Below are 25,049 nucleotides of genomic sequence, written 5' to 3'. Positions count from 1 at the left end.
TAACGCTACCCTTAAACTGACCCACACCACCACACCTGTCCCTAACTTTACCCTTAAACTGACCCACACCACCACACCTGTCCCTAACTTTACCCTTAAACTGACCCACACCACCACACCTGTCCCTAACTTTACCCTTAAACTGACCCACACCACCACACCTGACCCTAACTCTACCCTTAAACTGACCCACACCACCACAACTGTCCCTAACTTTACCCTTAAACTGACCCACACCACCACATATGTCCCTAACCTTACCCTTCAACTGTCCCACACCACCACACCTGACCCTAACTTTACCCTTAAACTGACCCACACCACCACACCTGCCCCTAACTTTACCCTTAAACTGACCCACACCACCACACCTGTCCCTAACTCTACCCTTAAACTGATCCACACCACCACACCTATCCCTAACTTTACCCTTAAACTGACCCACACCACCACACCAGTCCCTAACTTTACCCTTAAACTGACCCACACCACCACACCTGTCCCTAACTTTACCCTTAAACTGACCCACACCACCACACCTGTCCCTAACTTTACCCTTAAACTGACCCACACCACCACATATGTCCCTAACCTTACCCTTCAACTGTCCCACACCACCACACCTGACCCTAACTTTACCCTTAAACTGACCCACACCACCACACCTGTCCCTAACTTTACCCTTAAACTGACCCACACCACCACACCTGTCCCTAACTCTACCCTTAAACTGATCCACACCACCACACCTATCCCTAACTTTACCCTTAAACTGACCCACACCACCACACCAGTCCCTAACTTTACCCTTAAACTGACCCACACCACCACACTTGTCCCTAACTTTACCCTTAAACTGACCCACACCACCACACCTGTCCCTAACTTTACCCTTAAACTGACCCACACCTGACCCTAACTTTACCCTTAAACTGACCCACACCACCACACCTGACCCTAACTCTACCCTTAAACTGACCCACACCTGTCCCTAACTTTACCCTTAAACTGACCCACACCACCACATATGTCCCTAACCTTACCCTTCAACTGTCCCACACCACCACACCTGTCCCTAACTTTACCCTTAAACTGACCCACACCACCACACCTGACCCTAACTTTACCCTTAAACTGACCCACACCACCACACCTGACCCTAACTTTACCCTTAAACTGACCCACACCACCACACCTGTCCCTAACTTTACCCTTAAACTGACCCACACCACCACACCTGTCCCTAACTTTACCCTTAAACTGACCCACACCACCACACCTGTCCCTAACTCTACCCTTAAACTGACCCACACCTGACCCTAACTTTACCCTTAAACTGACCCACACCACCACACCTGACCCTAACTCTACCCTTAAACTGACCCACACCTGTCCCTAACTTTACCCTTAAACTGACCCACACCACCACATATGTCCCTAACCTTACCCTTCAACTGTCCCACACCACCACACCTGTCCCTAACTTTACCCTTAAACTGACCCACACCACCACACCTGACCCTAACTTTACCCTTAAACTGACCCACACCACCACACCTGACCCTAACTTTACCCTTAAACTGACCCACACCACCACACCTGACCCTAACTCTACCCTTAAACTGATCCACACCACCACACCTGTCCCTAACTTTACCCTTAAACTGACCCACACCACCACACTTGTCCCTAACTCTACCCTTAAACACACCTGACCCTAACTTTACCCTTAAACTGACTCACACCACCACACCTGACCCTAACTTTGACCCTAACTTAACGAAGCACTTCCTGCTTCGCTACTGTTCGGACGCTCTTGCTTACTGCTCCGCGCTTTGCTCTATCGCTTCTATATTTTATCTCATAATTTTAACTTCAGCAAATCAACACAGCGCTCAAACAACAAAGCTTGACTTCAACGATAAAACTAGAAACTCTGTTGACTGGATTACTACAAAAAAGTGGAACATTTCATCTGACCAGCCTCTCGCTGCCATCAGCTTACATTCCGGAAGGGAAAACACAGCTGCCTACTATCGAAAGGATAAGAAAATGCCTCCTCTAGCTAAGGAATCTTCTTGCTGCACAAACTGCCAGAGACTTTTACAAAGGATTGCAGTTCTTGAAACAAAGTTATTTGCGGAACCACCGAACCGGACGAATCACACAGCAGAGCTTCATCACGAACGCCCTCTGCACACAGCCGGTGAGTCCCATAAATTTAGTGCTACTCAACAGATAGAGAAACAAGAAACTGATCGACACACTGATCGATGGCACAAACAGGGGGCAAGACCCAAACGCACTCGAGACATCAGATTGTCACGAGCTTCATATATTGCTGCCGTTGCATGCTCTACCCCAGACACAAGGATTGCAAACTCTAGTTTCCGACCACCATCGATACATCTCGAAAACAGATTTGAAGTATTAATGAATGTGGGTGAGGAATCCCCAAACGTGATGAATATGAACGAACACAGATTGCATCAGCCCGCAGCTAACACTAATGCTAACAGGCACTCAAGGTCGAGCAGACAGCGGCCCTCAGCTCAGAGCACAGCCGAGCCAAGGACTCTGATAGTGGGTGACTCTACAGTCAGAAACATTCGCAGCAGAGATACAACTACATGCTGCCTTCCACAAGCAACCATTTCTGATGTAAACAGGGAAATTGAGAACATCCTGATAAAACATAAGACTGCAAATCAACTAATCATTCATGTGGGGAAGAACGATATTCAGAGAGAGCAGTCAGAACTCATGAAGTCGGACTTCAATGAACTTTTTGAAACACTTAGAAAACTGAAAGTTCAGCCGTTCATCAGTGGACCACTGCCAGCACGAGGAACAAATAGATTCTCACGGTTGCTTGGGCTTAATACATGGCTGCAAAAAACCTGTAACATGAATGGAGTGAACTTCATTGATAACTTCAATCTCTTCTGGAGTCAGAGACAACTGTTTACATCAAATGGCCACCACCCAAACAAACTTGGTGCAAGAGTGCTAAAGGACAATATTTATTTTTCCCTTCATCATCCTTCAGCTGTGTGTTTTAACCCACTCAACCTGATACAGAGTATGGATGACCACAGGAATTCATTTCAGCTCCTGAATGGACACTCGGCTGACACATCCCACAAGGACAATGAGAACTCCACACAGCCACAACAATTGCTCATGGACACACTCCCAGCTGAGCCCTGCCCACAGAGCTCACTACAGACAGACTGTGAAGGATTAGAACTGCTCCAAGATTCAGCACCCAAAGATGACTTTCTTGAAAATGGACAGCAAAGCCAGGACAACATACTTCAACTTCCGATAACACCAGAGCAACAGCCCCTCTCACCAGACATGTCATTCCTCTCTCCAGCATCCCCGCATCTGGGCTTCTCAGAGAAAATGGAGGAACTGATTTTTGTTGGAACTAGACTATCACACTCGATTGTTGCGAGCCCCCAGATATCAACCAAAAAGCGTCGAGCCCCACAACCACCAAAGCCTGTGGGCCCAGCTCCCCCTCCTCCTGTGAGATTTCTTCGGTCACAACGTCAGGGCCCACACCCGCCTCCATCTGTTGTAGGTGAACCAAAAACAACTGATTCCAGCTCTCAGTGATGTGTTTTGGGTCCCCGCTATGATAACAGTACCTTTATCAAATGTTTACAAAACAAGTGGGAACCCAGTGTGCCTGCCTCTTTCTCTATCTCTGTTCTGTTACGTGAAAGAAAGTCTAAGGCCTTGTCAGGCCGTTTAACAAACCAATTTAATCTGCTGCCTGTTACCTGTCAAACTAAGACTAATGTGGGTGAAAAAATTAATACTGTTAAGTTAGCACTTTTAAACATCTGTTCACTTAAGAACAAATCATTCCTAGTCAGCGACTTAATAACCACAAACAACCTTGATTTTTTGCTTCTAAATGAAACGTGGTTAGAAGAAAACTGTAGTGCAACAGTCCTAAATGAAGCAGCCCCTCCTAACTTTACTTTTATGAGTGTTTGCAGAGCTGTTAGGAGAGGTGGGGGTGTTGCTGCTCTTTTTAAAGATGTCTTTCAATGTAAGCAAGTATCATTTGGTGACTATTTGTCTCTAGAATATCTGGGTATTGTGTTAAAAGGTTCTCCACGCATCCTGCTTATCATTGTTTACAGGCCTCCAAAGTACTCACCAGCCTTTATTGAGGAATTTACAGAACTGTTATCAATAATTTCCTCAGAGTTTGACTGTTTTGCTATTGCTGGGGATTTTAACATTCACATAGATAATATTGAATCCAGTACAACAAAAGAGCTCATGACTGTTCTTAACACTTTTGATTTGACACAGCATGTAAATGGACCCACACACAATCGTGGACACACCCTAGATTTACTTATCAGTAAGGGTCTAAACATTTCATCGATTGTTATTAAGGATGTGGCACTGTCTGATCATTTCTGTATTTTCTTTGACATATCAATCACTCCTGCCATTGAAGCTAGATCTGTCTCTGTCAAAAAGAGATGCTTAAATGAGAACACTAATGTGCTGTTTATGAAGGCTTTATCTCTAAAACCAAGCATATCTGCAGACTCTGTTGATTTTCTCCTTGACTCCTTTAACTCAAAAGTTAAGAGTGTAATGGATGATATTGCCCCTCTGAAAGTCAGGAAAAAGAGTGGCAAACAAAAGGCACCATGGAGAAACTCAACAGCAGTTCAAATAATGAAAAGACAATGCAGAAAATCTGAACGAAAGTGGCGGAAGACAAAACTTGTAGTCCATTATAACATCTATAAAGACAGCCTTCATGCTTTCAATGTTGAACTAGGCAAAGCTAGACAGACCTTCTTCTCAAATATTATAAACAAACACATAAACAACACGCGCACTCTTTTTGCTACTGTAGACAGACTAACAAACCCCCCGAGTCACATTCCCAGAGAAATGCTCTCAGACAGCAAATGCAGTGAGTTTGCTTCCTTCTTCTCGGAGAAAATCAAAAATATCAGAAAGGCGATCAGCACATCCTCTAGTTGCTCTGGGGTCAGTCAGATCAGACCAAACCCTCGGAAAATTACTATGTCTGATTTCAAAACAATTGACGGTAAAATTTTAGAAGACACAGTACAGCATCTTAAAACATCAAACTGTGCCCTAGACACACTCCCCACTTCTTTTTTCAAAAGTGTGTTTAACTGTTTGGAAGCAGATCTCCTAGAAGTGGTGAACTCCTCACTTCTCTACGGGACTTTTCCAACCGCCCTTAAAACTGCAATAGTTAAGCCTCTTCTGAAAAAGAGAAATCTAGATAACTCCATACTGAGCAACTACAGACCAATCTCAAATCTCCCCTTCATAGGCAAAATCATTGAAAAAGTTGTTTTCAATCAACTAAACAAATTCTTAAACTCAAACGGATTCTTTGACAATTTTCAATCTGGTTTCCGACCGCATCACAGCACAGAGACAGCGCTCATAAAGATTATAAATGATATTCGCTTGAATACTGATACAGGCAAAACATCAATTCTGGTTCTACTCGATCTCAGTGCTGCATTCGACACTGTTGACCACAACATACTTCTAGACAGGCTGGAAAACTGGGTCGGGCTTTCTGGGATGGTCCTCAGATGGTTCAGATCATACTTAGAAGGGAGAGGTTATTATGTGAGTATAGGAGACCATAAGTCTGAGTGGACATCCATGACATGCGGAGTCCCACAAGGGTCAATTCTAGCACCTCTCCTGTTTAACCTGTATATGCTGCCACTGAGCCAAATAATGAAAAAGAACAATATTGCTTACCACAGCTATGCTGACGACACCCAGCTCTACTTAGCACTGTCACCTAATGACTACAGCCCCATTGACTCGCTGTGCAAATGCATTGATGAAGTTAACGACTGGATGTGCCAAAACTATCTTCAGTTAAACAAAGACAAAACCGAAATCATTACATTTGGAAACAAAGATGAAATTCTCAAGGTGAACGCGTATCTTGAGGCTAAAGGTCTGATAACAAAAAATCAAGTCAGGAATCTTGGAGTGATTTTGGAGTCAGACCTGAGTTTCAGTAGTCATGTCAAAGCAATAACTAAATCAGCATACTATCATCTGAAAAATATTGCAAGGATTAGATGTTTTGTCTCCAGGCAAGACTTAGAGAAACTGGTTCACGCTTTCATCACCAGTAGGGTGGACTATTGTAATGGCCTTCTCACTGGCCTTCCCAAAAAGACCATTAGACAGCTGCAGCTCATACAGAACGCTGCTGCCAGGATTGTGAGCAGAACCAGAAAATATGACCATATCACACCAGTCCTCAGGTCTTTACACTGGCTTCCAGTTACATTTAGGATCGACTTTAAAGTACTATTACTTGTTTATAAATCACTCAATGAGCTAGGACCCCAATACATCGCAGATATGCTGATTAAATACAAACCCAACAGATCACTCAGATCAGCAGGATCAAGTCAGTTAGAAATACCAAGAGTTCACTCAAAGCAAGGAGAGTCTGCCTTTAGCTATTATGCCAGCCGTAGTTGGAACCGGCTTCCTGAACAGATCAGATGTGCTCCAACAGTAGCCACATTCAAATCCAGACTCAAAACACATCTGTTTAGCTGTGCATTTACTGAATGAGCTCTGAGCACTGTACGTCCGACTGATTGCACCTTATCTATGCATCATTTTTTAAATAATTTTTTATAACTGTTTTAGTTTACCTGTTCTTTTCTTTGGTTATCATCATTTTATTACTTTTAATTCTCTTTACATTGTATTCTTTTTCTTATGCATTTTTTAGCCCTATTTTAATTCCTTTCTATGTAAAGCACTTTGAATTGCCATTGTGTATGAAATGTGCTATATAAATAAACTTGCCTTGCCTTGCCTTGCCTAACTTTACCCTTAAACTGACTCACACCACCACACCTGACCCTAACTCTACCCTTAAACACACCTGACCCTAACTTTACCCTTAAACTGACCCACACCACCACACCTGACCCTAACTCAACCCTTAAACTGACCCACACCTGTCCCTAACTTTACCCTTAAACTGACCCACACCACCACATATGTCCCTAACCTTACACTTAAACTGACCCACACCACAACACCTGTCGCTAACTTTACCCTTAGCGTGAAGTTAAACGTTTAGTCACTGGTTTGATTTACTAACACACAGACAAAGAACATCTGACTTTACATGAATCATATCAGAAATTACTGGTCTCAGATCAGGCATTAAAATGAACACAATTTCGAATATGAATAAATAATGCTCAACTGAGACATTCATATTGTTGAGAATAAATAAGCTCATTCCTAGCGTTAGGATCCTTTGGAAGGTAATGTTATTTTTAGTTTGTTCTATGTTTTATCTCTCCTCATCATCTCACTAACACTCGAGTGGGGGGAGCCAAAGTTGGGTTGATGAAGTGGGCGTTGATCTTCTTCTGCAGAGGCCGTCTTTCACCATACAGGCTCATTCCACAACGAGTCGTTCTCTGGGCTTGGTTACAATAAAATCAGTTTTTGGACTAACAAGAAAGTTTTCAGTTCTGGAACATAAATAGTATGAAGACATATGTCAAAAGAAAATTTGATTTCTCATGACCTTTTTAAAGCACAAAGCATTATAGATATATTATTATGATTTTTTGTAGATTTGCTTGGAAACGATGTGTATAATTAAAGTGATGAGGACATTTATGGATATTCTGTTTGTTCAACTATATATTGTAGAAACTTTTTAGAAAATATCCAACATAACTCAAAATTAAACACTGACAAGTCTGTGCCTGTGATTTTTAGCTCAAGTACATTGAACAAGTACCAAATATAATTTTCACAGTTTATACCAATGAAAGTCGCATACATGCACAGGCAGGCCACACACATCTTTTTCATTTTGCTTTCCTAATGTGTGATTTTTACTACTATGAATAAATGAATCAATCATAAGGAGAGATGACTGTATAACGTTTTAATCAGGGAAAAAAGGACTTCAAACAGCTCATCAAGAGAGGGAAGCTGGCACAGTCACCTAGTTACCTAATTACCTAATTCATATATAGTATTGTATACTATTTATTAGTTCAGTATTTATTGTTTAAAAGTGTAAAATGAATGTTGTTCCAAACATGTAAACTTTACACTGGACTAAAACCCAAAGGCAGGGAACGTTGCCTCTACATTCCAGAGGTCCAGCACACGGCGCTGCTGTTTATACTTATGCATGCATGTTGGCCGTGAGAAAAAGAGAGAAAGATGCCTTTGAGACTTGAGGGAAATGAATTCCCTATGAAGCTTGCTCCATTAGGAATACATGATGCCCCCAAACTACTCTGTCTCCACTGCACCAGCACTCTTTCTCTCACCCCTTTCTTTTCTCTCTCTGTCTTTAGGGACCTTGTGAAATATGTTGAAAGCAGGCCTCAAAGGCCTTTAGAATTGAAAAACAAATAGCATAATTCAGGAGAACGCCAGTACTTGAAGCTATTGGACCCACGTGCTATTCCTTACTTTTTCATTTTCTTTCTTTTTTAAATAATTTGGGGCAAGTTTCACAACACCATTACGCCACTAGCTGAAATGAGAAGTTTGGCGGAGAACTCATTCATCATTTCTGTGCAACAATTAGCATGGCATAAATAATTTCTTTACTTTCTGTGTTGTTTTTAAGAGTCTGCCACCAAATGGAGTTTTAAAGTACCCATACTTGATCTCTTCTGTTTATAATTCCAGTCGTCACATATATGATTAAAAAAACAAATATGTGATATCTGATATTTGTGATATCCACTGGAAACTTTCTTACTATATAATCCAAAATATAGCAATATATATTGTTTGAAGAAATAAATAGCAGGAATTCAATCTGAGATTGCACTAAATAATATATCATGAGCTCTGAATTACGGACTATCAAAGGTATCTAATAGATGTCTTCTTTAAGAACTCCTATGGCTAAACAGTATGTCATACAAAATAATGGCATATAATACATTTGTAATGATAGTCATGTTTGTGTAACAGTAAAGCAAAAATTATAATTGAGTTTCACATGACCATTTTCACATGACAATATAAACAGGCCAGTTTGTGCAAGATCTTTTTGCATGTACTGTGAGTAACAATCCATAGCAATTAGGGTTGGGAATCAATTTTCCAAAAACAAGAAATAGGTGTACATAATCAAATGAAATGTAAAAGCGGAATTAAAGGGACTAAATTAAATCAATATAAGAGGCACTGGAACAGAACAGAACAAACTCCTGTTATAATCACGGAAACTGCTAAATGAATAGGAAAAATGAGCTACATGTCATTCCGAAAACAGCACCTTTCATTTTTGTTTTATTTTACTTTAATCCCAATATATAATACTATCGTATTATGTCCAGTTCAATAGTTTTTTTACCCCCTTATCTTGAATCTTGTCACATTCCTCGTTCATTTCTGACCCTGGTACCAACGGATTATGGGTTTGTTGTTGGGTTCAGTATAGTTTTAGCTGCTTCATCCTTCCTTTTGCTGATCAGATGTTCAGATCAGACTGAAATCACAGTCCCATTGTTACAAATACACTTCAGCCACTTTTCCCTTACAATGGGTTCATTCAGAAGGCTGTTCACAGCCCCTGGTAGAGCGCACTTACAAAACAATAACTGCAGTTTTTATTAGAGTTCATGCCATGCCCTCTCTTCTGCAACATACATTGTGCAACATATCACAGAGACAAGGACTGCATATATACTCACCACTAGAGAATGCCTTCGATACCGAAACCGAATGCCTATTTCGGAAAGGCACAGATAATGGCTTCAGAAAGAATAATGAATTCTACCGAATAATAGGAAGAATATTCAGCAGACACAGTCACTCCCCATGTTTGCTGTAATGTGAAGTGAATGAATGTAAACTCCATATGATATTAGCGCAAGGCGAATAGTAAAAGTCTTTGGTGTCTCTCAGCAATCAGAGCTGTGTCAAGAGTATTATCAACTAAAATACTCAATCATACACATTTTCTAGTACTTGATATCTCTTTAAATGTTTTAAACCATGTTTATGATACTTGCCTCACTCCCTGCTGGAGCTGTCGAGCACTTATGTAATCTTTATAGTTTGTTCAGATTTGCATTTGTACGTTTTCAACCAGTGAATGTTTTCATTCAACTTCCATGTTCTTTTATCAGCTATTTTATATAAATTCATCTTATTTAAGACTTTGTATGATTGCCCTGACATAAAAAATAAACAAAATAAAATAAAATAAAAATTCCCCTACGGAAAGTGTTCCTGGTTTCAGTGGACCTAATTTATGCAGCCTAATAATCTTTTTAAGGGATTTGAATTATAGAAATGTGATAATGTGTAACGTGTATGCTAGGTTAGGTCTTTAATCTAGATTTAAACTGACAGAGTGTGTCTGCTTCCTGAACAAGGCTCGGAAGACTGTTTAAGAGTTTAGGAGCTAAATAGGAAAAGGATCGACCGCCTGCAGTAGATTTAGATATTCTAGGTATTATCAACTGGCCAGAGTTTTGAGACCGCAATAGACGTGATGGAGTATAATGTGTTAAGAGCTCGCTTAAGTACCGGGGAGCTAAACCATTTAGTGCTTTGTAAGTAATAAGCAAGATTTTAAAATGTATGCGATGTTTAATAGGGAGCCAGTGCAGTGTTGACAGAACTGGACTAATATGATCATACTTCCTGGTTCTGGTAAGAACTTGACCTGCTGCGTTTTGGACCAGCTGGAGTTTGTTTATTGAGTGACTAAGGCAACCACCCAGTAGAGCATTACAATAATCTAGCCTCAAGCTCATGAACGCATGTACTAACTGTTCAGCATTTTGCTTTGAGAGCATATTTCATAATTTAGATATATTTTTAAGATGGAGGAATGCAGTTTTATAGATACTACAGACGTAGCTTTCAAAAGAGACCCCACAAGCACACCCAGGTTCCTCACTGATGACGAGAGCTTGACAGAGCAGCCATCAAGTGTTACAGCGTGAGTAGAAAAGGTCCTAGCCCTGAGCCTTACGGTACCAGCAGCCATATCACCCTGTAGCACAAGACTGGTTTCCCACTGAAGCTAAGCAGGGCTGAGCCTGGTCAGTACCTGGATGGGAGACCAACTGGGAAAACCAGGAGCTGCTGGTAGAGGTGTTAGTGAGGCCAGCAGGGGGCGCTCACCCTGTGGTCTGTGTGGGTCCTAACGCCCCAGTATAGTGATGGGGACACTATACTGACAAAGAGCACCGTCCTTCAGATGAGACGTTAAACCGAGGCCCTGACTCTCTGTGGTCGTTAAAAATCCCAGGATGTCTTTCGGAAAAAGAGTAGGGGTGTAACCCCGGCATCCTGGCCAAATTTGCCCATTGGCCTCTGTCCATCATGGCCTCCTAATAATCCCCATATTCTGATTGGCTTCATCACTCAGTCTCCTCTCCACCAATCAGCTGGTGCGTGGTGAGCGTTCTGGCACAATATGTCTGCCGTCGCATCATCCAGGTGGTGCTGCACATTGGTGGTGGTTGAGGAGATTCCCCCCTTCTATGTAAAGCACTTTGAGTGCCTTGAAAAGCGCTATATAAATCGAACGCATTATTATTATTATTACTCCATACTGAACTTGTGATCGGTATGACATCTCTACATTTACTGCTACAAACATAACGGTCAGATAAGTATGATTTGAACCATGCTAATGCAATTTTACTAAAGCCGATGCAATTTTCACATCTATTCAAAAGAATGATCCCAGACAGAAAATACTGTCAACCAAGATCTGGCCCACATCTGGTACACGTAATATCCACATTCACCTCTACTGTTCCTCTCAAAAATGATGATTGTCAAGTCAAGTCAACTTTATTTATATAGCGCCAATGCCGATTGTTCCAAAGCAGCTTCACGGTGTTAAACAGGACAATATTGCAACAAAATTTTATTCGGCTGTACAGTCGTTCTGGAGAAAATGGTGATGTTATCAGCTTATTTTAATTTATCATACAGCGACAATGTGGGCAGATCAGTGATGTAGTTGATACAGTTAATTTAGTAATTGATTTTATTTGGATATTTAGTTGAAAACTTTAGTTGAAATTTTAGTGTCCCCATTTAAGCAAGCCAAGCCAAAGGCGACAGTGAGGAACCCAAACTCCATCAGGACATGATGGAGAAAAATAAACCTTAGAGAAACCAGACTCAGTTCTCCTCTGGCCTATTAACACACAGAGTATGATTATTATTCTGGCAACCTTACAGGTCAGAAATCATATTAGATCGGGATATTCGAGAGTTTGAGGTATCAAGCTGGAGACGGGTTTATTGAGGATAATGCATTGATTACACAAAAAAATATGAAAATTGTGTTAGTAAATACTCTATGTATCCTTAAACTATTTTTTACAACATCATAAAAGATTGTTTACACTCATCTTCTTCTTCTACTTCTTTCAGCGTGCATGCAGTTGAGTTCAGTTGACAACTAAGTAATGCGTTAGTGAGTTCGTTCAACTAATCTTAAAGGGGGGGTGAAACACTCAGTTTCAGTCAATCTCATGTCAATCTTGAGTACCTATAGAGTAGCATTGCATCCTGCATATCTCCGAAAAGTCTTTAGTTTTATCATATTTATAAAAGAAATATAGGCTGTACCGAGTCTTTCCGGAAAAAACCGAGCGCCTGGAGGCGTATTGTGTGGGCGGAGCTAAAGAATGACGAGAGCGAACAAAGCGGTGACGTCCTCAAGCGTGGAGAAACCCATGGCTATCTCAGCTAATACAGATAATGATCCACAATCAAATCTGAGGCTGAAATAAATTGAACAGGAGAAACAGCAACAGCAGGACGTCCGTCTCTGTGGTGTGGACTGTATTTAGTGGCCTCTCCACATTTCTGTGTCTTTACTCGCAGTGTATGTGGACATGATTCGGTTTATGGACTATTGTATGCGACTAAACCTTAGCAGTAGCAAGCAAAACGGTTTTGCACATCAGACTAGTGTAACGTTATACAGAGAACAACAATGGAGTCCGTTAGCGCATTTGAATGACGAAGCACGCGATCGCGTCGTTTACTGATGTTTACTCACGCGACGATAGCCGACAGCACAGACATTTGAAGCAGTTTAACTCACCGGCTGCTTCCAAAGCAGGACCGAACCTTTATCGCTGGGACCGCTCCGTCAAAAACACACTTCTTTGGTATGATTTGGTAAAGTCCTGACAGCAGTGGCGTGTAAATCCATTTTGAGACGCGACTGAAACGATGTTGTGAAGCTTCCCGTCATTTCTGCGTTCAAATCGGTTCAAATGCAGCGCTGCCTTCCCGGAATGCTGTGCTGAAGCGTTGAAGTCGCTCGACGTCACCCATAGGAATAAAGTGGAGCGCGGCGCGGACTATAACGACAGAAGTGTTCACGGACGACTGGATCTGCAGCTGAGAGTGTTTATGGGCGTGCATTTCCTCTCTCGCTCTAGTCGCGTGCGCGCACCCTACCGGGAGAAGAGCCCGTACGGCCCATACAAGGACCTTCCGCTCTATTAACGTCAAGTAGACCCATACTCGAAAAAAACTCGCCGAAACTTGTGAGAAACCGGAAGGAGTATTTTTGACACAGAAATACTCCATCAAACGTCCAACATTAGTTTTTGAAACTTTGTCTATGTTTAGGATGGGAATCCAAGTCTTTAACAGTGTAAAAAGCTCAGTATGCATGAAACAGCATTTCACCCCGCCTTTAAATATGACTCAAGAACAGCGAGTTGTCCCAGAGAGCGATTTGTTCATTTTGTGTTGAGCGTGCCTGCGCTACAGGCCATCGGTTCTGGACAGGATTTTCTGCACTCAGTCTATGGGGCTGAGAACGGATGACTCGAACCCAAACACTCGAGAGGTGAACTAATCAAGTGTGTTTTTGGGACCGCATGCATTGCTTATTGGGCTGCCACGGCCCAGATCAGACACTGATGAAGGAACCAATGACTCAAACCCGAAGACAGGAGAGACGTGACTTATCTTTCCAGGGAACAGACGTGATTAAATGTGAAGTGACAAAAGAAAGAATGACTGGGAGGTGAGGTGACATAAGTTGGGCTTTGGCCGCGTTAGCTTATAATTTTTTTTTTTATTCCAAAAGTTCAAGAGTTCAAAAAGAAAAGAAAAGTTCAAAAGATCAACGTATGCATAAGTACTAGATGTGTTGGGGAATTTAACATGTAACATTTTAATCATATTCTACTGAAATGAACAAAATGACAAAAATAGATTTGTTCATTTTGCTGAATGAGATTCAAAGATCCGAGTCCGTGAAATTATCCGAACTTCACTACTATGCGTCGCTCAACATACGTCATTTACTCCGTTGCTCTGATTGGTTGTCGGTCTGTCCAATCGAGGTCTTTCCTGGTTCGGTTAAAACACGCCCCATAATCACAGCCCAATGGAGCATCAGACTCATATTCTGAGTAGAGCTGAGTATGACCACGTCAGGCTAATCGAATGCAGTGCTAAGATCGAGTAAAACAACCAGGATCAGATTATAAGAGTAAATCATTTGTACCTCTAATGAGAACAGTCTAATCCTGGAAATCCTCACAGATACCATTTCTCTCCGGGGAAGAACATAACAACTGACTTGCAAAAGTCAGCCTGCAGACTCTTATCCAGAAAGAATAGTATCATTAAGTGTGAAAAGGGAGAAGCATGGGATCAGAAAAAGGCAAATTTGGGTCGTGTCAAAAGCTAAATCCGCTGTACTTCCTCTCCACAACACTGATACTGTTACTGAATGTGTGTCTTTTTGTCATTTGGTGGGCGAGTTACTGTAAATGTGTTTCCAATGGGACAGGATATTTGCACTTAGTCCTAATAGACACTCTTCATTGTTGCTACTCCTTGTCATACTTTCACAGCAGTTTTGACAGCAGCTTCTTTAGTTTATTGGCGTGTCCTACTCCTCTTGTTGATTTTGTATCAGTTATTTGTTCTATGTTATTTTTATCATATTGAGTCACTGAGACACAGCTCATCACAATCCAAACCATTTGTAAGAGAAGTCTCCATAATTCCATCATTCACAGAAACCAGCAGAAGTCTTCAAGCTCCAGATCACACATCTCAGCTTATCATTCCAGTCAGAAGACTGTCCTCCGCTCATCTCGCGAGGGTGGCAGATGTGTGCTTTCACAGAACATATGATTCACAACTGTGAATGACATAGCAACTAAAACATAATTTCCCTGATATCAGCTGGTACGGTTCACAGGCACCTAAAACGACCTGTTCTCAAAGGATGGAAACGTCCACCATAAAGAACAGATCTAGCATGGTTTCCCAAATGAGGGTTTGCAGGGTTCGTAAGAGAGTTGATAAAAAGCCTATAATTAGTTAAAGTGAAATAAACTGAAAATAAATAAATGGACTGATCAAAGTAAAAATCCAATCCAATACAAATACAATATTTACTGGAAAAATATAAAATATTTTATTTGTTTACCTGAATGTCATTTAGGGAAGATCATAAGTGTGTCAGAAATAATTAATTAATATTTATCTAATTTACAGAGAGTCTCTATCTTTTATCACTTTTAAGATATAGCCTTTTGAAATGAAGAGGTCAAAATCGAATGTTTTAGGAAAAAAAAAACTGGCATGTAAAGGGTTAACATTGATTAACATTAGTTGTACATTAGAAATAGGCATTAATAAATATTTTTACAAATAAATGTATTAATCTATACTTTATTATTTTATTTATTTATAGAAGCTTGAGTATTTTAAAACATACGTAATGAAAACGTAATTATATATATATATATAATATATATATATATATATATATATATATATATATATATATATATATATAATTTTATGATAAAATATTATGTGATTTATGAAAACAGTAATATATTTATGTGAAATGTTTTATAATTAGGATTAATAATAATAATAATGATAATAATAATAATAATAATAATAATAATAATAATAATAATAATAATAATAATAATAATAATAATAATATGAGAGACTGTTATATATAATCATTATAAATGACAAAATGTTTGCAATATAATTAATGCATATATATAAACTAGAAATAAATAAAATAAAACAATCAAAATAAATAATGGATCTAAGTGTCTTGGAAATAATAATTAAGCATTGCATTAATTAATGACTAATTGGACTTTAAAAATAGACCTTAATAAAAAATTTTACAAATTCATTTATTATTCTATTTTTATACAGATTAATTAATAATTTAATATTTTTATAGTTGCTAAAAAAAGTTATTTAAAAAATCAGTCAAAAAATACATGCATGATCAATAAATAATGGAATTTTGATGGATGGATGGATGGATGGATGGATGGATGGATGGAGGGAGGGAGGGAGGGAGGGAGGGAGGGATGGATGGAGGGAGGGAGGGAGGGAGGGAGGGAGGGATGGATGGATGGATGGGTGGAGGGATGGATGGAGGGATGGATGGATGGATAGATGGATTGAAGGCCATTTAGTTTTCCTGCCCCTTTTCCTCGTTCTGATAGTAATTTGATTCTGATCGAGAATCATGAACATTGTTAAATGACTGAAATACGATGTCTAAGGCGTTTGGCAGACAAAACCCCTAATCTAAAGTGATCAATACGTAATCTCACTTTAAAATCATTAAAATACAACAATTCAGCATTATGCACGCATTATAAATTCAGTTTAAATGCAGCACAACAAGCACCATGACGTATAAACACAGTGCTTAATATATTATTATTTTTCACAATCAATGTGTGTAACTGAACTGAAAATTAGGCTTTTTGTGCATTTAGAAAGACTTTTAGTTGAAAAGCAAAATATTAGAGTAATATTAGAGTAACACGATGTGTATCGCTCATCTTTTTTAGTATACTTTTTGAGCTTCTCAACTCTTTGTGCTCGCGATCAATAGCTTCTCTCTCTAAGTTAGTGAGAATAAAGCTTGAGTAGCTCATATAGATTTATTTGCAGTGATTGTGGTGGTCTGTGACTCCTCCTGGTGTGACAATGATGGACGGCCTATTGACAGCATCTTTCACTGGCGAGCTGTTGCGGATAATTGCTACAGATGGAGGAGTGTGTAGAACACTAAAGCATATAGATTAGGTTGAGCTAGAGTAAAGGAAGACTTCATGTGACCTTATCACCTTATCACCACCAGAACCATGGAGCGAGATTTAAGGAGGTCATCAACACTGACCTCTATGTAGAAGCCATTCATCAGTCAAGATGTTCAGATAATCACTGTCAGAAGGAGCTCCATCAGTGCAATGACACTGGAATTAAACATCTAGTACAAGTACAATATAAAGCCTGGACAACAACAACACACCAGTAACGGCCGTTTGAAATGGGCCTTGCGCTTGAAAAAGAGTCATTTGTAGTGGTGTCTGAAACCATTGGGCAAACAATGCCATCAGAATGAATAAATACTGCCCCAAAAAAGTCCAAGATATGGGGCAAAAATATCTTAAGTTTAAGTTCCCTTTCAGTAAGTACAGAGTTACGTCAGTACTGACGAAATGGGGGTTTCGCTAGAAGCCAGCTGCCGTCGATAGCAATCAAAATGATCCAATGGCATGAAAATCCCATGGGTCTGCGTAATTTGCATAATGCAACTCCACCCCACTGCGTTGCAGACCCGCATTTATGTTTCTGCTTCGTAGCCGAGTTCTACTTGCCTTCCTGAATGACTATATCTCTTCAAGACGAGTGTTGGTGTACAGCATGTTCCACGAGTTCTGCATTCCTGTCGATCTGTGCAGTGGTCTGTGCAAGTGTGTGTGTTCTCCCTGGGCATCTCAGCACTCTGCCTGAGTAAAACTCCTCTAAAAGAGCTGCACGTGGCACGTCTTCTTAAAGATGTCTCACCCGTGCTCCGTTCCTGGGTGCGGTTGGCAGGTTAGTCCGCTTGACAGGCATGATCGCTGTTTGGTATGCTTGGGACTCGTGCACGACCAGCGCGTGTTCATGGATGAGTCATGTTCTCACTGCGGGAACATGACCATCACAGTGTTGAGATCAAGACTCCATGATCTCCGTGCTGGAGGAAGAGTCCCCTATACCACACCCCATCTACTGTCTCCACAAAAGGGAGTACTTTGGCTTATGGTCAGGGTGATCTGAGGGTAACGGTGTGGGGCCAACCCGACGAACGTTCCTCGGGCCACACCCCCCTCTACCACATTGCAACCTGTGGTGTTGCCTGATGAGGGCGCTGGTGTTTCCCGTCCTGGGCCTAGCGTTTCATTTGGTGCACCGGCAGATTACATCATGCCGATCACCGCGTCACAAGGTGGGCTGGACTCCTCCGGATTCCTACTGGCGATGAAGGTGACTGCGCGGGATCTAGGTCAGGTGATGTCCACTTGTGTGTTCCAGGAGCGCCACCTATGGCTCAACCTTGCTGAGATGCGTGAGTCTGACAGGATGAGGTTCCTAAAAACTAATAATAATTAATAATAATTTGTTTGATTTATATAGCGCTTTTCAAGGCACTCAAAGCGCTTTACATTGAAGGGGGGAATCTCCTCAACCACCACCAATCTGCAGCATCCACCTGCATGATGCGACGGCAGACATATTGTGCCAGAACGCTCACCAAACACCAGCTGATTGGTGGAGAGGAGACAGAGTGATGAAGCCAATCAGGAGAGGGGGATGATTAGGGGGCCATTATGACAGAGGTCAAAGGGCAAATTTGGCCAGGATGCCGGGGTTACACCCTTACCCTTTTCCAAAGGACATCCTGGGATTTTTAACGACCACAGAGAGTCGGGACCTCGGTTTAACGTCTCATCCGAAAGACGGTGCTCTTTGTCAGTATAGTGTCCCCATCACTATACTGGGGCATTAGGACTCACACAGACCACAGGGTGAGCGCCCCCTGCTGGCATCACTAACACCTCTACCAGCAGCAACCTAGTTTTCCTAGTTGGTCTCCCATCCAGGTATTGAGCCTGTGTCCTCCCGTGTCCTCGCCCCAGATGGCCAGTAACTGGACAGGCTCAGGTGTCTTCGCTTGCTGGGCCATTTCAATCCACGGGCTGGATAAGTGCACTTATTTGCTCAGGTGAGCCTCTCCGCAGGCCCTGAGTTCCTCCAGCACCGCTGATGCCGGCACCAGAGTGCATGCCCAGATGGTCCCAGCCCTCGTGTCAGTCTAGGTGCCCCATGTGCATGGTTCCCCCGTTAGGCAACCCTGTGTTTTCTCCACCGTAAGTCTCCTTGAGACTTGTCTTTCCTTAGCAAGGCCCTTGCCATCCCTGGGGTTGAAATATTCCACCTGCGGCTGGATACTCCAGGTACTTCCATATGTAGCCCATACGTGGGTCATACGTGTATTCCTAAATCCTCCCTATGGGCAGGCATTGTTTTGCATTTCTCCAAATGGGATATGCTTCCCAGTGTACCTTGGTAGCTGAGCCGGTCCCTTGTCATGTCATTTCCGAGGCAGGGAATGGAAACGTTACATCCCCATGCCACATCCGCTGTACCGCTGGTATGACTGAGAAGGTCAGTCTCGGCTCCTCAGCAGGTAAACATAAATACAAGACTGCAGTGCAACGTTGTTTATACCCACGCAGTGAGGCGGAGTTGCATTATGCAAATTTTCATGCCCTTGGATCTTTTTGATTGAGATTGAAGGCAGCTGGCTTCTAGCAAAACCCCAATTTCGTCAGTACTGATGTAACGTCTCCATTAAATTCCTTCAGGGAACAAGGGTTACATACATAACTAATATGTTTTTAATATTTATAAGCAGCATATTAACACAAGCAAGAGTGATGTATTCCCGAATATCAGTACGTTTGCACATGATATTGATTTTATACATCAGTTCAATACACAAGTACTTAATATTAGGTGGCTTACATTTTAAACACAATATTGAATCTTTTTGTTCTGTTTTGCCAAAGAAAATAGTTCCAAACTGTAGAGCAACACTTTTAGTTTCGTTACTGAATGAATCCGTGTTTTTGAACATACTGGCTTACGAACATACTGGTCTTTAAATAGAGCACTATTTGAGGGGACAGCCATTTGTAGTGGTGTCTGAAACCATAGTGGACATTACTGAGTGCAATCCCACAATGCATTGGAATAACGAGTGTACAGCTGATGTATTCTCAAGGCCTAGAATACCCATAATGCACTGTGAGAGTCACATACCAAAATTAATTCCAGCATAAACTCATTTACATATTACATTTAAGCATTTGGCAGATGCTTTTATCCAAAGCGACTTACGATGCACTTATTACTTATTTCATTTGATGGCGACTGCTGGGATCAAACCAGCAAGCTTCTGTGTATCAGTTTAGTGTTTTAACCCACCTCCATCACCAATTCCATGATACCAATCTTTCATTTCAAAGCAAGTTTCTAGCATCTGTAAAACCGCATTCTACCATCTTAAAAATATACCTAAATTACGGCACATGCTTTCAATGCAAAATGCTGAACAGTTAGTACATGCGTTCATGAGCTCAAGGCTATATTATTGCAACGCTCTACTGGGTGGTTGCCCTGCTCGCTTAATAAACAAATTACAGCTGGTCCAAAACGCAGCAGCTCGAGTTCTTACTAGAACCAGGAAGTATGATCATATTAGCTCATATTAGTGTCAATTAGTGTCTCCTATGAATTTGCCTCACCGACACATCATCCTCAATAAACCTGTCTCTTGCGTGATATCCAGAAATGTTGAATATCCCGATCTAATCTGATTTCTGACCTGTAAGGTTGCCAGACTAATAATCATACTCTGTGTGTTAATAGGCCAGAGGAGAACTGAGTCTGGTTACTCCAGAGGTTTATTTTTCTCCATCATGTCCTGATGGAGTTTGGGTTCCTCACTGTCGCCTTTGGCTTGGCTTGCTCAGATGGGGACACTAACATTATGATCCAATTTATTTAACTATATATACAAATAAAATGTAATTCTATAACATATGATAAATTAAAATAAGCTGATAACATCACCATTTTCTCCAGAGCGACTGTACAGCGGAATCTATTTTTGTTGCAATATTGTCCTGTATAACACTGAAGCAGCTTTGAAACAATCTTCATTGTAAAAGCGATATCTAAATAAAGTTGACTGATTGATTAATTGAATTCCTGCTTAATTGATTAATAAATTGTTTAATAAAGGTTTATGCATGCAACACATTCTCACTCCCAACTCTTCAGATATTGACACTTGGTCAGACTTTTTAACACACAGCGAACTCCTTTAGCATCTTTTGTTCGACATGCAGGTACTCCATTGATTTCGGTGAGAAACCTTTAGCATCATACACAGCTGCCAGGCATGGGAATGTTATCGACATGAATTATATATTGGGTTATGATTTTGCCATTATAACATGTTGGAGTGTGATTCTCAATTTAATCAGCCAGCATCATTTTATTTACATTTATTTTATACATTTTTTATTTATTTACACTCTTTAGACACGTTTGGACATGTAACCCAAACCCTTCCCTAAACCTACTCATATGATATAAAACACAGGATATAACAGGCAGATGTGACTGCAGGCACAATTTACTCAAAAAGTACAAATATTCCAAATAACCTGAGGCCAAACGATTGATTTGTGTGAAGAAAATCCCCAAAAGAGATCCGCAGAGGATCATACACACCTTCATAAATTGCCGCTGGAAGAAACGTTACATAACGATTAAAACATTAAGATCAACTCTGTTCTTCACATGAAGATATCATATGACTTCAGAAGACTCTGAGTTAATACTTTTATACTGTTGCTGGTCAATTCTTGCAATAACTACCTGTGACCTGTACTTTTATATGCCTGTTATGTGTTTTATATTGTTGAGAAGTGTGTGGTTTAGGCTATAGGAGTGGGGTTAGGCGCTCCTAAATATAAAAGTAGCCTATAAATATTTATAAAATCATGTCTACTTTTACAAATGCAAATAATTAAATGTGTCTTGATCTGATTGGACAAACAACTGAAATCAATGCAGTACCTGTTAAAAAATGAGCCTAACACATCCATGGCAGAAATGTGTAATTACCACTGGACCTGTCAGTTTGCTATGTTTCAAATTATCATTAAACATCACAAACTATGAAAAAGTGGCAGCCCTTCCAGCTCTCAGTATCTGAATTCACTCACTCGTTTTCATTCACTCCTCCAGCTGGAGTATATGAGTGGACTAATGTAGGGAAAAGTGAATGAGGGTATAGGGGCGATTTCAGACACAGCCTTTGTCCGGTCTCACTTATGGACTATTTAACCGTTTCACACACCCCTGAAGTCTCCTTGTGAATCTCCAGCGTTATAATTTTTTTTTAGTAAAATTTATAGTATAGGGGCGATTTCAGACACAGAAAGTCACTTACAGTAATTTTGAATGAATCATTTGAGTGAACGATTCAATGACTAACTCCTTAAGACAATGGTTTGCCACCACCTACTGGTGGATATAGTATAATTTCATTTCATCTAAGGGGCTGAGAGAGTGACAGAGATGGAATGATGGCTTTGTTTTGGTCATGGTTGTAACAAAGATATAGAATGTGTTTATAAATAGATTATTAAAAGTGAAATATGAAATAACATTGTTAACTCTTTCCCCAGAATGTTCTGTAATTTGTGGGAAAACGCTTCCCGGCCAAAAACGGAATTTTCCGGGTTTCTGTGTTTTCACTGTCAGACGCTAGGGGGCGCTATTACGCATCTTCAGAATGAGTACTGAATCTCCTGATCAAAAAACCTGTGAGGAAGACACAGTAAAACAAGCGTTTGTATGTAAGCAGATGCATATTATGTAAAATAATATTTTTTACATATTTATTTTTACATTAGTTACAATAGTGTTTTACAGATTATGTAAAATAACGTAATCAACATTAAACCTCATATAAATCTAATCTATCTAATGTTAGAGAATGAGATGAGGAGCAGGATGAGCTCCAGGACTGAAGCATTAGAGGTGTAGATGATCTCGATCTCCTCATCTGTGTCTGATCATCTCTGATCATTAATCATCATATAAATCTAATCTATCTAATGTTAGAGAATGAGATGAGGAGCAGGATGAGGAGCAGGACTGAAGCATTAGAGGTGTAGATGGACTCGATCTCCTCATCTGTGTCTGATCATCTCTGATCATTAATCATCATATAAATCTAATCTATCTAATGTTAGTGAATGAGATGAGGTGCAGGATGAGCTCCAGGACTGAAGCATTAGAGGTGTAGATGGACTCGATCTCCTCATCTGTGTCTGATCATCTCTGATCATTAATCATCATATAAATCTAATCTATCTAATGTTAGTGAATGAGATGAGGAGCAGGATGAGGAGCAGGACTGAAGCATTAGAGGAGTAGATGGACTCGATCTCCTCATCTGTGTCTGATCATCTCTGATCATTAATCATCATATAAATCTAATCTATCTAATGTTAGAGAATGAGATGAGGAGCAGGATGAGGAGCAGGACTGAAGCATTAGAGGTGTAGATGGACCTGATCTCCTCATCTGTGTCTGATCATCTCTGATCATTAATCATTATATAAATCTAATCTATCTAATGTTAGAGAATGAGATGAGGAGCAGGATGAGCTCCAGGACTGAAGCATTAGAGGAGTAGATGGACTCGATCTCCTCATCTGTGTCTGATCATCTCTGATCATTAATCATCATATAAATCTAATCTATCTAATGTTAGAGAATGAGATGAGGAGCAGGATGAGGAGCAGGACTGAAGCATTAGAGGTGTAGATGGACTCGATCTCCTCATCTGTGTCTGATCATCTCTGATCATTAATCATCATATAAATCTAATCTATCTAATGTTAGAGAATGAGATGAGGAGCAGGATGAGGAGCAGGACTGAAGCATTAGAGGTGTAGATGGACTCGATCTCCTCATCTGTGTCTGATCATCTCTGATCATTAATCATCATATAAATCTAATCTATCTAATGTTAGTGAATGAGATGAGGAGCAGGATGAGGAGCAGGACTGAAGCATTAGAGGTGTAGATGGACTCGATCTCCTCATCTGTGTCTGATCATCTCTGATCATTAATCATTATATAAATCTAATCTATCTAATGTTAGAGAATGAGATGAGGAGCAGGATGAGGAGCAGGACTGAAGCATTAGAGGTGTAGATGGACTCGATCTCCTCATCTGTGTCTGATCATCTCTGATCATTAATCATCATATAAATCTAATCTATCTAATGTTAGAGAATGAGATGAGGAACAGGATGAGGAGCAGGACTGAAGCATTAGAGGTGTAGATGGACTCGATCTCCTCATCTGTGTCTGATCATCTCTGATCATTAATCATCATATAAATCTAATCTATCTAATGTTAGAGGATGAGATGAGGAGCAGGATGAGGAGCAGGACTGAATCATTAGAGATGTAGATGGGTACTATGGGTGAATCTCCAGTTGTCACTAGCGACTGGATTAAAATCTGCCATCAAAATGATAAATTTAATTATTCCAGCTGTTGAGAGAAAAGGCTATAAATGATCCGCCAACTGCAGCATCCTCACACTAGCCGGACTCCTTCTTTATGTGTACAGACGCGATTTAATGACGCAAAGACACACAGCATCATGCTCGAATCTTCCAAGGAAAGTTCAGATTATAACACATTTATTAAGTTTATATAAGTTTACCGTCAGTGCTGGTATCTATGGTTGGACAAAGACAGATTCTGTGTTTTTAGAAAAAAACAAAAAAGCATAGTGAAAGCACAATGTGTTATTTTCAGTAAAAGCAATATCTGTCTCGGTCTGTAAATACGAATAATTTACCGTGTGACATTTCCTAACTGCATTTGTTTCTTACAAATATTTTCATTTCATTAAAGGCACATACTGCGAAATATTCGGGTCTCATCTTTTATTGTAAAACTGGAAGAAATATATATCCCAGGCAACACTATATTACATTATACAATAAAAGTATCTATACAACCAACGCTAATAAATCACT

At 40.5% G+C, this 25,049-nt stretch overlaps 1 pseudogene; it reads left to right on the top strand.

Annotated features, from left to right (window-relative positions):
• Positions 1-11,056: 11,056 nt before the first annotated feature.
• LOC137047230 (5S ribosomal RNA) lies at positions 11,057-11,172 on the top strand (annotated as a pseudogene).
• The last annotated feature ends 13,877 nt before the right edge of the window (positions 11,173-25,049 follow it).

This window comes from Pseudorasbora parva, chromosome 18 (genome assembly GCF_024679245.1).
Source record: "Pseudorasbora parva isolate DD20220531a chromosome 18, ASM2467924v1, whole genome shotgun sequence".
Taxonomy (NCBI): Eukaryota; Metazoa; Chordata; class Actinopteri; order Cypriniformes; family Gobionidae; genus Pseudorasbora; species Pseudorasbora parva.
This window is presented reverse-complemented; position numbering and strand designations above follow the sequence as displayed.